Here is a 16,119-nt window from a genome sequence, read left to right as displayed (position 1 = left end):
TGAGGATGCCAGATGGAAATCAAACACACACACTCACACTTAGGGCCAATTTTACCAGAAACCAATTAACCCACCAATGATCTTGGACTGATGTCTGAAAACCAGAGCCCGTGAAGGAAACCAAAGCAAACAGTGCAATATAAAAGTTCTTCAGGTATTAGAACAGACCTAGCTTATCAATATAATACTTATGTCTGAACTTCATAGAATGGTGACACTTCAATCTTTCATATTCAATGTTTTGCACAAAATCAACAGCTGAGAACAGACTGTCATATACCTTTATCCACTGGTTTTCAGAGCAGAGACATCCATGTGGACAAGAGTTCTTTCCCTGTGGTCCGCCGCACTTCGGCTAGCCACGTTCTGGCAGGGTTGTGTGTACTCCTCTGAACGTGGCCTGTATTGAATATCGGGCATTTTGTGCAAATTAATAATGTGAGCATATTAATATGATTTGTGTTGAAGCCAAACAGAAAATCGCTGTAAGAACTTGAATTTAATCTCCAGTGTCACTCCTGAAATGCTGACCATCACCCATCTTCTGATTTGTAGATGCATGTGTTAATGGATATTTCTTGTCTTCTTTTTTTCACCTATATGCTCTTCTCTGCATCATTAAGTACTTCTGGGTCATCTCTTGTACCTTGTGGCATCTTGGCTGGTGATGAATGGCAGGTTGCTGCTATAAAAATAACATGCCTACCAATATGATTATGTTGAAGACAAAACCAAAACAATACAACTGTTTTGCACTGTACAATTTACACTATCACAAGCTTGTCATATTTACAGTCATCAAATGATTTGGGCTGCTGTTCCTGTGAACAATGTCGTTTAAGAAACAGATTCAATTTCAAATCTTTAGATTTTAAATATAAACCACTGACAATATGGTAGAGCCATGTTGTCTTTAACCTATTCAGAAACTACCACTTAAATTGTAAGAAATTGTTCTCTAGACACATCTTGTGGGCTCTGTTCTCGATTAATTGGAAAGGTGTCGTTCATGACTTCCAGTACTCTGTCGATCTCTCTCTTATCAAGAGACTACCCATCTAACGCTGCAGGAAACTCCAGTGCCTGGTCTGGGAATGCTGTGCTATTCAGATTCTGTCAATACATTTCAAGAATGGTTCACTTCTCAAAAGCTTTTTTTTGTTTACACGATGTGGCATTTCTCTGCAGTAACAATTGAGGGTAGTTATCTGCCTTCTATGCTCTTCTGAAAATTATGTATCTTTTTGGCAGTCCCATATCCCTTCCTTATATCCTTGCTGGTGAGAATGAGAAATGCCATTTTTAAGACAATAACACAAACATAATTCTTAATTCTAACATTAATTTTAAGCTACAAGAAAATATATATCTTCAAAATATGCACTTTAGTACACTTACTGAGTTTCTGTTTTGGAAATGGTCAGTGATCCAACCACTCCAGAGCTTGTCCTTTGCCTTGAAATGATTTTCTGGAAATGCTGTAATCAAAGAGGAGCTCTTCTCCCTCAACAATGTCATTTTTTGTCACAGACAGGATTATGACAGGCTTTTCGTTTATATAAATGACCCTCTTACAGCCTTGATGTATTTATTTTCTTTGATGGATTTATCCACCTTCTGATCGTCTCCATATCCGTGAGGCAGGCACAGTGTTCTTCACGAGCATCAATGCACAGTTTTTGTGCAGGTCCATCAAAAAAAGAAAAGATGTATCTTCTCTCCCTCTGCCATCTGTGCCGTTAGGGCTTCAGCGGCTGTCTCTGTGATGATCTCGCCATGATAATCACACACCACCTCTCCTTTCTGAAAACATTGTCACTGATGCTCAGGCCTTCCCAGATTTGATGCTTTTCTATCTTTTTAATTTGCTTGTCATTTGGTGGCAGTTCTGTCTTGGGCTTCCACTTCTCAAACACTTCAGATACTGTTGATGCATTGGCTGAGCAGTCCATCTTTTGAATATAGTAGGTTACCTGATAGCCATCTAGTGTAAAGGTCTAGAAGGAAAACCACATCATAAATCCTCAGAATATATTCCAAACTTAGTGTTTGTCGGTGAAGATAATTGATTTGTAAACTTGCCATTAACGGTCTGCAGTCTCACTTCCTCTGTTCTGATTTCCACCTGTCATGACTTCTAGTTAGTTTCAGATGCTCCTTTTTTTTGGTAAGCTGATGCTCCTTTTTTTGTTAAGCTGCCCATATAATAACACTGGAAACACCTTTATCAGCTGCTGAAAGGCTGTAGCATCATCCATCTTCGGACATGTAAATCCTGCAGCTGCTGTTTTGGATCTTGGCCTTGATCCACTGTTGTAAAAATTTTAAATAAAATATCACAGGTCTCTGTAACACAGTCAAAAAATAACTGAATAGGTGTAATGTTTTCTAACCCACTCCACAGCAGGTGTGCATTCTTGTCCAGAGTCTGATGATTGATTACTTGACCTGAAGTTAAAAAAAAGAAATGAATGATTGTTTTGTGAGAGACTTATTTTGAGATTGTGATGATGCTTACTAAACTCCTTGTCCTGCAAAGCCTTCAATTACTTTGATTGCCGAGCAGATGCTGGCTGAGTCGGTATTCTATAATGTTTCTCTGTGGGCTAAGTAATCCCACATAATGCTCTTCTGTGCATCGGTTACATATTTTTCTGTCAACTCAATTGCCCTCCTGGCTGGTAATGAATGGCTGGAGGAATCTACAAAACAAACAAGCAAGCATTTGTGAATGTTTCCAACCCACAGAAATATAAAGTAATATATTATTCTGCTTACTTCTCATGCAGTCGTCTCAAGTTGTTGGAAGGACTGTGAATTGGCTCTCCCGCAGATTAACTGAAAAACTTCTGTCTCCCTTCACAGCTGCTGACCTGGGCATTACAGCTTAGTTTAGTGAAGTAAAGATGAAACAGCTGATAAAACACAAATAAAATGCAATTAAGGTACATTGGAGATTTTCTTAAATACTATACATGATGGTAGCTATGCAAGTGGAGGTCTTTTGTTCTGTATTAACATGGATTTTAATGGGCTTCTATGAAAATTGGCCGTGGTGTGAGTGTGCGAGTCCTGTGATGAACTGGTGTCACATTATTGGCGATACTGTGCTTTGCACCCACTGCTTGCCAGGATTATTCCAGTTCCACAACAACCCTGAATCGAGTGAAGGGGTTTATCAGTGTAGCCATCCACTTGCATGTTCCTCTTCACTCAATGCAAAGGAAGCCAGCTGCTGTGATGAGGTTTTGTGCTGGTTAACAGCAAACTAGACCATCTTTTTGCCCACTTGTTGAAACAACACTTTCTTTGCATCTATTCCTCGACCTGTAATAGCAAAAATTAATACACCAAACTGTAAAAATCCCATATATATGTGTGTGTGTGTGTGTAACTTATTTGTTGTATGAAAGTATTCTTACTGTCATGTTCTTTACCACCCCTGGGTGCTGCAGGTCCTTCAGCTGGAGAAAGGTCTGCAGGTAATACAGCACAAGATAATGGTCAGGCAGGGTGTTCTTTTCAGAGCTGTATGTGCAACACATCTCTCTTTACAACCCTCAACACCTTCCAGCAATCTCTGGTACTTGGTTATGGACTCTGCATCTGTCTATATCTCCGGGAGAAAGTAATACTATCAACATCTTTTTTTGTATTTGAATTAAAAGAAGTACAGTTGAATAAAGTTAAAAAATGAAAAGTACCTCTTTCTGGTAATCTCTTGACAACATTCTTATAGTTTTTCTTCTGAATATCCTTTAAGATACTATGGAAGTTGATGATGAGGTTAACCAAGCTGGGATCATCTACTTTCACATTGATAGCCTTCAGGATGTAGCGCGGAAAACGGTTTATGTTCTTGGTATAATTAGCAATGGTTTGGTGAGACAGTCTAGTGGTCTTCATTTGGTTACAATAATTGTGTTTTGGTTATGTCCTTTACAGAGATTAAGGAAGATGCAGATCGATCCATTAAAGAAACAGGAATCTGGAAACATTTTCTACCTGAAAAATGTAAAGTCACAATGTTTATGGCTGACATTTCACCTGGGTGAATTTTAAGCTAAGGAGTAAAAACATGTGTTATGGAAATATCACTGCTCAATTGTAAATGCCTTTAAAAAAGAAATACCTCCTGAGAGCAATCTGCCGCTCCAAGATCCTTGATAAGGTCGTGTTTAAACCCAGCCTGGTGAGGAGCATCCAGGGAGTGCTTTCTGTCCAGTCCAGAAGCTACCGTCTTCCTGAGAGCCTGATGATGGCTTTTAAGTACTGGGGGCCAGTAGGAATACAAGATTCACATTTAAAAATCTTATACCTATAAGACAAACTAGAATACAAGAATAAAATAATAGATACATTTGTAAAAATAGAAAGTTCTCCAGAACTCATGTCTTCCCCTTTCTCCTCTGCTTCAGTCTCTGGCATCTCTTCCTCCTGGACAGCAGCCTCTTGCTCAGGGCATCTGGACTATGGGTATATAATTTTAACATACCTTTACATAATGGTAAATTTGAAAAGAAACAGAAGATATAAATTATAAATATCTCACCTTGATGATGTGTCTTCAGGATTCCACATAAAACAGTCCATGGACTCCACCAGTCTCACAACCTCACCAGATATGAGCTCTGTGCTCTTGCAATCCCCAACCTGCCCATTCCTCAGGTGATTCAACAAGTCCTTCTTGGCCTGGAGTGAGACCTCACTGATCTCCTCTGCTGAGGCTCATTTCATACACACCACCTTTAAGAGAAGAGGAAACTGGTCAAATGTCTTCAGGCAGGTCTTGCACACCAGAGGAATCCTCATGGGTCCTCATTATTTTTTTGAAAATAAATAACTTTTGTGTAAAGAAACAAGTCAAGACTGTTCCAGTTTCTTAACTGAGCCTTAATTTTCTCTCCAATAGCTTCACTGTTAGGGAGTGTCCTTCCCTAACCCAGTATTGATAGCTTGTGTAGGGTCCAAAGGTGGTGTTCTGCAATTTCCTCTCATAATGTTTTTGATCAGTTGGAAGCAAGTGTGAAAGCTTGCTCCCAGTGGGAAGCTCAAGTTCCTCTAGTTGTAATGACAGATCTTCCTCGTAGTGCTCTTCGAGGATCTGCAGTGTGGTGTGAAGCCAATTTTTGGCATTGCTTACCAGCTTCAAATATGTGAGTTTGGCTGGCTTGGCAGGTTTAATGAGGTGCTTGAGTTCCTCGGTCTTCCGTCATAGGCTAGTGGGTGCTCTGTTCTCCCGTCCAAAAAAACTGCTGTTTTGTAAATGGTGGACTGTTTGGATCATTTTGTAGATGATCCTGGTTCCTTGTTGGAAGGTATCCTGTCTGTTTGACATGTTTGGTTTGTGGCCGACAGTATGGAGGGTGACCATACAGTAGCATGCATTGTCAACTCTAGCACAGAAGAACAAAAGCTGGGAGGGGGGAGGAGGCAGGAGCAATAGAGAGACAGAGAGGCCAGTTGGAGTCCAAGAGCTCTGTTTAGGATTGATATTGTTGATGGCATCAGTGACTGGGTTATTGTCCTCTACCGGAGAGGAGGAGCCGTCAGCAAAATGAGCTTTAAGCTGAATCCCGTGGTAAAACCAGTTGAGGTCGACTTGGGTTTGCGGGGTGTCCAGCTTCTTGGGGACTAGAACAAAACTGAGGCCTTTGCTAAGAAGAGATCGCTCATCCTGTGAAAGGAAAAGGTCAGAGGGCATAGTAATGACAAGGTTGGGATTGGTTGAGCTGGTAGGGGTGTTATTGGGCTTTTTCTGTAGCAGATGATTGAGTTTTTTTTTCCTTCTCTGAATGGCTCATATCGATCTATAAAGTAAAAATTCATATCCAAAATCCTGAGACTTTTTAAACAAGTTGACAATTTTTTTTCCATTCAACATTGGTTACCATCCCAGATTGGTCTTTTTTTTTCGGTACTTTCCTGTTGTGCTGCTCTACTTGTATTGTGAGTCCCGCATCAATAACCTGGAAACAAAAATATCTGAATAAGCTCTGACCAAATGGAATCGACCTCCCTTTCCAGTTCAGATCCGGGTGCAAGATGCCGTGTGTCCATATTGGAGATCTTGTGCTTGCAAACTTGGGGAAAGCAGTACATGACCTGTGATTTCTGACTAAATCACGGAAACAATTGACCAAGTTTTGAAATGATCTTCACTGTTACACTCTAGTGTTGTATATGATTTGTATTTTTAGAAAAGGTCTGCGACTCCATCCGTTCTGTAAGTCAACGCTTATCAAAAGGACAGTTCCCTCCATTTTGGGCATATTGAAACCAGTAGTTACCTGCATTTCAGAGTAATCCTGTAGAGAGAGATAAGGAATATTGCACATACACTGCAAAGCATTGTATAGGGTGGCTGCTCACTTATTAGTGGTGCCTAGAATGCAAAAACATAAGAGGTTCCAAAAAAAGTAAATGGGCAAAAGGCCTCCTATGTCATTTGGTAGTTGATTTACTAATCCAACGATCTCATCCTGCTGTTTCTTGAAAGAAACCAGGGTATCTGCTTCAACAACATGGCTGGTTAGCTTGTTTCATATCCCCACAGCTCTTTGGCTAAAGAGCTGCTCCTTGGTCGGTTTTGAACCTGGTTCAGTCAGTAGTTGAAACCAATTGTACAGTATTGTGAAGAGGAATGCAGGAAAATGCTGTATTCATTTTTTTGAGGTGGTTAGGTTTGAAAAACATTTTAAATGAAGCACATTCCTATGCAAATCCTCCCGCTGAGAGGCCTACATAAAGGACCCAAATAGTTTAACCGTTTAATGTTCAACTGAAAACCATCTGTAGAATTTTTCAAATCTCACATAAAAATGGTATTGGAATTAGGTTTTTAAACCCATATCTGTAACATGCAATACTCTGGTGCTCCCTCTCGGTGCTTTTTGGAGTACGCAGCTATTTGTTTTGAAAATCCAGACATTTCTGGTTGTGAAATAACTCTTTAATATCATCCCTAACATCTTATCCTACATTTGTTTCAGTAGTATTGGACATAAAATATACGTAACTGATGCATCATATTCTAGCTTAACGATGGTTGTGCAAGCATGTAATAAGGAATAAAAACTGATTATCAATAACTTTTAGGGGTTTGATTTTTATTTTTTTACAGTAGTAGAATATACTAAAAACAAAACGGAGCCTGAAGATGAACTTCCAAACACATTATATTGAAACACTTCCATTTAAATATAAGTTTTTGTCTTTTTCAAATCAGTAGCACTACTGCTCACAAAACATACCATGGTGATAGTATACATGCCTAAACTACTCAGCACTACAGGCATTGTGAAATGTACATAACCAGGTGTCTTCATTCTTGGCCTTTCACACTCTTCAGTTGAGAGGCACAATTCTTGCAACCAGTTTTCACACGTGTTACACTGAAACTAGACAAAGCAAAATAAGTAATGATATTTCAATGAGTTGTGTTCTAGGAAGATTCAAGTACTTGTAGCGTATGTTTCTTTAACGGGAGAGTCAATTAGTTCTAATAAGCAGAACAAAAACTGTGTGAAGTCGTACACATAGAATGATGGATACACTTCTATATTTGTCCAGTCCACTTACGTACCACTCCATACATTAAGCACATCTGTAGAGTAACTTGAATAAACATGACAACGATTTAATGTCATCAATGTTCCTGTAGCGTGTGAAGATTTTCTGGCTTGAAAAGTGGACAGAGCCCGTTACATATGTGAATATTAGATTTGGCACTGTAGTGCTTTTTGGACCACATGCTTTCATGTGAGAACATAACCTACTAATTTCTTTATTTAAACTTTTTGAGGGTAATCATCACTGACATTTTCCCCTGCCTTGTTTCAATATTACAGGTGAGTAAACTGAAATTGAACGTATCATAATTGTAGCTTAACAATGGTTGTGCAAGTATGGGGGGAAAAATAAACTGCAAATCAAATGTTTAGGGGTTTCCTTTACATTTTTTGCAACTAAAAGACTGGTCATCTTCATTTTTCTTCTGATGAGATGTACAAATCATTTTAGAACCGTCAGGCTGAATCTAGGAAATAAGAAGTAAAGTTATTTCATTTCAATGAGATGTTTTGTAGGAAGATTCAAGTACTTAAAGCATGTTTCTTTAACTGGAGAGTAAAATACTTCTAAAAAAAAAACAATATGTGAAGTCCTACCATAGAGAGATGGGATACACTTCTACAGCTTGTCTGATAACTTGACATTTATCCACACATCAAGCACATCTGAAGCAATAATTAAATCATTGTCTTTTTTATTAAATGTCATTTGCATTTTTGTAGCATAAGTGAAGACATTCTGACTTTGAATGTCGCATTATGTACGTGCATACTGGATTTGGCACTTCAGTGCTTTTGGGAGCACACATTATCATATGAGACCATAACTTATCCGTTACTTTAACCCTTTTATGACCTTTTATGCTCTATCATAACTTTATTACAATGCATACAGTACAGCAATGCAAAACCAACATGTTCTCCAATGGGCAGTGAGTTTCTCATTGAAGGGTGGGTCTTGGTTAACTCGACCACATTGGAAGAAAGTGTGTACTCTAACCCTAGTTAACTGGGATGTAGTACTTGAATACATCACTTTATTAAATGATACAAGCCAACTGAGGTATGTGCAAAACAGAACTGTTCCTTTACATTCCAACTTTTAATACAATATATACAGTAAATACTACTGGACTACAACAATACAAAACACACATTTTAAACAAACAAGTAATAGGTTTATTCCACGCTGAAAAGAGAAGAAAGAAAATGCTATGTGTTGGCTGTGGAGCCTTCTTCAGGTGTGAGAAAGATAGGGCAGTAAGCAAAGGTAATGTAGCAGGAGAACAAAGGCTTGGATTGAGAGACGGGAGCAGGGGACAGAAAGAGAGGCCAATCAAGACGTGTGAAGTCAGAATAGGTGTAGAGAAGTGTGAAATGAAACTTCCAATGAATGGAGAAAATTTAGAAGAAGAGCAGCTTGTCGTTAAGAGAAGGGGGAAGGTGTGATCCTAGCTGCAGGATAACTTTGGTTTCGGTAGTCTTTCTGATGGACGAGTTTGGAAAACCGTCTTTGAGAACACAGATGGAGAGATTAGAGTGGTCGTGGCCGTCAGAGGTGAAATGAGAAACAATGGGCTTGGAGAGATCTTTAATCTTCACAGCCCTGACACGTTCTCTGAAGCGGTCTCCGAGTCTCCTTCCTGTTTCTCCAATGTAGATGGCTGGGCATTTACTGCAAGAGATACAGTAAATAAGGTTGCTGGATGTACAAGATGCCATCTGGGTGATCTGGAATTGTCCTGAGGGGCCTTGAATGAGTGTGGTTTTAGATATGTATTTGCAGGTAATACAGTGAGCTCTGTTGCAAGGGAAAGTGCCTGGTGTGGATGGTTGCTGAAGACGGTCAAGGGAGCTGTGAATAAGAAGGTTACGCAGATTAGGTGGTCGGCGATATGAGATGATGGGGCGGTCAGAAAAGAGGGCCCCAATGGAGGGATTAAGATCTCTTAAAGGGACTTGCTCATGTCTTTTAACAGAGATTGGCAATTTGATACAAATAAAGTATTTAAGCATCCATAAAAAAACGTATAGGTTTTAACAGTCATGCAACTCTGACAAAGTTATGTCCACTTAAACAAAACAAATCTTAAATATGTTATTTCTAGATGACTCACCAGTAACCTTTCCCTTTAAGACCATTTGTGGGAGCATTGTGGGATACTTCAAGCGGAAAAGGTGACTGGTGGTCAACTTGACGAGCATAAAACAACACTCCACTGAGGAAACACTGCAGTGATTTTAGGGAAATAAAAAAGGTTAGTATCGTTCATACTTCATTCGTATCACATACAAACTCAAACATACCAGAAGGTTAGAGGCAAATATTGGAGTATTTCATATTCATCAAAAGAAAAAAAGAGCCACTCTGTCACACTCTGCATTACCCAATGACCCTCTTTACAACTTTGTACACTTCTTAGGAAACCTTTCTGCACTGTGAGAGCCAAAAAATTAAATTTCTTTCCTGGTATTCATGGTAGAGGTTCGTTCTATGCTGAAAAGAAATACCACAATTTGGTTGTGGAGTCTTCAGGTGTGAGGGGGAGAGAGAGGAAGGCATCGGAGAACAAAAGGCAGAGCAGGTAATAACAGACAAGAAGTAGGGAGCAAATGGGCATAGAGCAGGTGAGAAGTAATAATCAAGTCCTGAGCACATTCGGCAAGAGGATTAGAAAGAGAGAAAAGAGGTGGTGTGATCCAAGTTTAAGGATAAGTATGGTTTTGGATGTCTTTCTGCAATAGCAGATGGGGAGATAAGGAAGATCGCAGCCTTTAGGGTGAATAAGGGAACTATCAGTATGGAGAAATTGCAGCTCTGGCGTGTTCCCTGAAATGGTCTGTGAGGTCGTCATTTTCACCAATGTCAATAGCTGGGCGTTTTCTGCAAGAGATCCAGTAACTAAGATCGCCGGAAATGCATGATGTCATCTGGGTGACAGAATTGTCCAGAGGGGACCTTTGAATGAGCGTGGTATTGGATATGTATTCACAGGTGATGCTGTGAAGTCCATTGCAGGGGAAAGTGTGTGGTGTGGATGATTGCTGAGTGAGGTCAAGGGAGCTGTGAATGAGGTTGCGTGGATTAGTTGGTCGGCGATAGGAGATGAAGGAATGATCGGGAAAGAGGATAGCTGTGTCAGGGTCATCTGTTAAGATGGTGGAGAAGTTGTCATTAATGATCCTGGAGCTACATTTTTGTCCACTGCTGTGGAACTTTCTTTGGCTTCTGCCACAGAAGTACAAAACACACAAGCAAAACGGAGCAGATTTGTTCCTTTACAAATCTCTAAACAGCTTCCCACAATCTTGTTCTGACAAAGAAACACAGGGTATAGTACAGAGCTTGAAGAGCATCATCTCCAACATTTAATCTAGAATCTACAGCCAGTGTCTCAAACTCAATTGAATTGGGGGGCCGCATTCATACACATACAAAATACATCAAATATTAAAAAAAAAAAATCGAAATTTTTATTTCATACGTTGGTTAACTTTACCTCAATCTACTTGGGGTGTGAGGTAATGTCTGAAGTTTGTCCTTCTGGCTCCTTTGTTGCTTCTGCATTTTGCAGAGACCAGAACGTCAACATCAGGCCTGATATCACAATTTTGCTCATTCACGTTCATCAGTGAGTCTTCAGCATAAAACTGATTTTGTTGATCTTCATTGATGAGAGAAACTGTTCGCTGACGTACATCCTGCCAAACATTGTTATGATTCTACCAGATGTGGAGACTAACCTGGCAAATCTTTCTGTCTACGCTCTTTATTAACAGCACTCCATCAGGCAGCAGTTGGGGAAGAGAGACTTAACACAATCATAGGGGATGTGAATAGGACATGTACGCGGGTTTAGAGTGGTAACAAGACAAGGGACAAAACAGGAGTAAACAATTAATTTAACAATACTGTTTACCTTAGGTTTTATAGTCACTATTTACATAGGCAGCGTGACCTAGTGGTCATTCTACGGACCCTCAGACCATCTCCCGGCTATAGTTCTTTGCCTGCACTGTGGCACATACATTAGCTGGGTGCACCTCTGCTTCGCTACAATATCTCCATGGCGATTATTTAACAGAAAATGAATCTCTAGAACAATGCATCAAATGACTGAATTTCATGGGTAACTTTGTGTTAGTCCAAGTGAGTCATTGCAGGCCACAGATAATTGCTTTGGGCTGCTTGTTTGAGACCCCCCTGCTCTAGAGGCACTGGCTAAGAGGACTGGACATTACAGTACATTAACACAGCACTGAGAGAGAGAAAGGGGTTAATACAAACACACTGACTACATAATCAACTTTATTAATTCAGTTCAATTTATTTTTATGGAGCGCCTTCCACAATAAGGTTGCTCCAAGGTGCTTAACAAAGAAAGATAGATACTTTATTGATCCCATGAGAGGAAATTGCAGTGCAACAGCAGCTTAACACAGACAACACAGCCACAGTGTAATGAATTATACAATAATAATAATACAATACATACAATACAATCAGTACAGTGAGAAGTGTACTAAGAAGAGTTACTCACAATTTAGAGCACACAGAGAACAAACCAGAAAAGAACAGTACACAAAAAAGTCGTATTGCACAATTTGAATATAAATATAAATATACTTCACAGGTCCCTGGCATATATTGCACACAAATGGTTGTAAACGAGAAAAGAAAATGAACAGATATATCAGTTTACTGTTCAGTCCAGAAACAGATCACTGTCAATGTTGCCTCTGCCCAGACGCAAGGTGGATGTGTTGTACAGTCTTATGGCAGAAGGCATGAATGACCTCCTGTAGCGCTCCCTGTCACACTGTGGATAAATCATTCCATTGCTGAACATGCTCTTCATTTCTACAAGCCTGTCATAGAGGGGATGGGAGACGTTGTCCATGATGGCCTCTACTTTGGACACTATTCTTCTCTCAGCCACTACCTCCACTGGGTCCAGGCCAGACCCAATGACAGAGCTTGCTCTCCTGATGATCTTATTCAGCCTGTTAGAATACATGGCTCTAATCCCAGAGCCCCAGCATACCAATGTGTAGAAAATGGCGCTCACCACCACCGACTGATAGAACAAATGTAGCATCTTACTACGTACATTGAAGGACCTGAGCCTCCTCATGAAGTAAAGTCGGCTCTGACCCTTCTTGTAAATGGCCTTGATGTTCTTAGACCATTCCAGAAGCAAGTGACCATACATGTGAATACAGATCAGAAAAGACCAGAAGAAAATGGAGGAGAGGAACCAAAAACTCCTTAGTAAGGAGGACAAAATATATTTCTCGAGGTTCAAGATCAACTGGCTGCCCAACCCCTCTGGGCATGCTAACATTATACACTTCTAAAAAGTACAATATGTGGAGTATTAAGCCTTCCATCATGTCCTTCTGTGTGCCGGTACTGAGACCTGGTGATGTGCTCTTAGCAATCAGGCAGGCAACTTGGTAAGAATTAATGATCCTCTCCAGTTTGGGTGGAGACTGTTTAAAAAAGCCCAGGCTGTTCCCTTATTGATAAAGGTTATTCTATTTGATGCACACCAAGTCTCTAACCAGTGGTTTAGTAAGAATATAGCCTACTATAGGTTACTGTAAAGGATTTGTAAGGGACCAAACACAATAAAATGCAATAAAACGAAGTTAATATTTAACATCTCGGATTGTTGATACTTTATTCATTAGTTCTAGCATGAACAACCAAGGTGGAGGCTTAATTGCTGGAAAATGTCTAGTTTCTCCTCAATGTCAGCATTTTACGGAAACCTCAGATTTGTGACGGTTAGGAGTTCTAACGTTCCTGATTATCGAGCTGCCAATTCAGAGCACCTTATCCGCATCGACGGACACGCTGCCTAAAGCAGAGAACCTGTTGCTGAGTCGGATGGGCAACTGGTGTGCAGGGGGTCTAGTCTTTGAGCTCTTAGACTCCCATCTGACCTTGACCCAGGGCTCGCGTGTGGTCGCTGCTGGTGCCAGTGTCAAGCTGGAGACAGCTGGGCCGGGAGGGACTGCAGCCAATTCTGAATTGACTGAGTGCTCTGACTGAGCTGAATCTATCCATCCCTAAATATGTTTAATATCTAATAGTGTGCTAATGCGCCCCTCCAAAATGCAAAATCTGTCCTCCAACTCTACTATAACTGAACAGTTCTGGCATTTAAAATTTGTCTACATTGTCGGTGGAACTTTCTACGCTGTACATGCAGCAGAACTGGCGAAACACAAGGGTTGATCCCAGTGGAAAACATAATCGCGACTCGCCTTTGTTAGATGGGCTGTTGGAGATAGTCCTTGCCCAGGGGCCAGATGGTCAGTCTGTTTTTGGAGTTTTTCTTGTGGGGAGAAGCCAAGTGCCTCAGCTGCCAGTTGCTGAAAACCATGCCTTCTCTCTACAGTGGACATAGTTGTTTGACGACGCAGAGTAAAACTTTACATAATGAGTTGCATAGTGGGTCCGTCTGTTTAAATGGAATATTTAATTGTCTATGTAGTTCGATAATGAATTACAGATGTATTAAATGTTTGCATTCAACAGCAGCAATAGCGGCATCCAGATATACCAACACAAACCTTTGAATTATATCCCTGAATATATCATTCACAAGGAATGACAACACCTGAGATTAAGGCATCGTAAAAGGATTATGGAGCGAAATTTTGGCTAACCCGCTTGGCTGAGGGCTCCCCTCCCGGCCAGAGGACAAGGAGACCAGGACCCCCCATGCAGGGTGACCAAGGGGTAGCTGCATAGGTTGAGATGCAAAAGAGAGGGATATTGTAGGCATTTATAGTGTTTTGGGAGAAGAAAGGATGTCAGCCGCGATGACTAATTACTGACGGCCGAGTCTGATTGAACTTGGCTGTTGTCATCTTTTGTGATCAACTCCATTTCATAAAAGCCTGGAAGACTGCTGGAGCGTTAACTAGACCAAAAGGCATAACCAGGTATTCCTAATGTCCGTGTGTTGTCATTAATAGCTGTTTTCCCACTCATTGTCTTCTCGTATACAAATAAGATTATACTGTATGCCCCCCAAAGATCTAGTTTTTTGAAAACAGTCACATCCTGCACTGACTCAAGAGCTGCTGCTATTTGAGGCAAGGGCTATCGATGTTATTTTTTTAAAATAGTTATTTCATTGAGCTCTGGATAGTCAGAGCTGAGTCAAAGTCTCCCATCCTTCTTCTCCACGAAGAAGAGACCCGCACACACTGGGGCTGTAGAAGGTCGATAAATAAATCCTCAGACTGCTTATTGCCCCGGGCATGTACCAATAAATTACAGGAGCACATCTATATATCACTGCATTGAAGCAGGAGACACAGAATTACCGCAAACACATCCTAAATACAGTGTTCATTAACCTTTGACCTCATCCAGAACGTATAATTTTTTTAAAGGGATTGCTGACGGATGCACATCTGAATCCCAAACAGAATCTCTAGTAAAGTACGATCATTTGTGAAACAGGCAAATGAGTGTTTCAAGGGCCCTTTCCTCATACTCAAGACACATGTATGCAGTACGTTCGCCATGCATTGAGCAATAGGGATTAAAGACACCACAGGTAAGGTTAGAAGTCATTCTGAGGTGCCACATGTGAGGGATACAGCTAGGAATCTGAAATGCAGGGTTTGAGAGCCCTTCAGGAGCACTGCATCCTTTGAGACACACCTGTGCATGTTAAACAAATGATAATTTCTTTCAGCATTAGGGACTAAATATACTAAACGTATGATTCTAAAATGTTATTTAAGCAGTAAGAGTGCAGGGGGTCTAAATCTGAGATCCAGTGTATTGAAGTATTTCACAACACTACCTGTAGCCCGTCTGGAAATAAATCCTCATTCTGATTATTGCCCTGGCATGTACCAATAAATCACTGAGCATATATATATATATCACTGTGTTGAAGCTAGAAACACAGAATCACTACAAACACATCCTAAATACAGTGTTCCTGCACCTAACCCTAACCTACTTAATAATTTAAGTAGAATAGATTCTAATAATATAATGTTCCAGTGTGTTGCACTACTTCACTGATCTATGCCGTTTGGAAATAAAACCTCAGACTGCTTATTGCCCTAGGCATGTACCAATAAATCAAGAAATCGAATTAAAATAAAAGCTTTATTTTATGATCATTCGTCCAACCACTCAAAGATTGTCCTTCTCCATTAAACGACTTCCTGGAGACACCATAATCATATAGGAGCTCTTCTCCCACTGCAATCTCAGGTGTCCTGCCAGGTGCAGTGTTCTTCACGTGAATCAATGCACATTTTTTGTTTAGGTCCATCAAAAAAGAATAGATATCCCATGTCTCCTTCTGCCATCTGTGCCATTAGGGCTTCTCCATCTGTCTTTGTGATAACCTTGCCATGGTAATCACACACCACCTCTCCCTTCTGGAAACGCCTGTAAGTTATAACCTTCTTTCCTTTCACAGGATTGTCAACGATGTGCAGGCCTCTCCAGGTTTGGAGTTTTACCAGATTTACAATGTCCTTGCCATTTGGTTGGACTTCTACA

This window comes from Lepisosteus platostomus, chromosome 5 (assembly GCF_059453375.1).
Source record: "Lepisosteus platostomus isolate fLepPlt1 chromosome 5, fLepPlt1.hap1, whole genome shotgun sequence".
NCBI lineage: Eukaryota > Metazoa > Chordata > Actinopteri > Semionotiformes > Lepisosteidae > Lepisosteus > Lepisosteus platostomus.
This window is presented reverse-complemented; position numbering follows the sequence as displayed.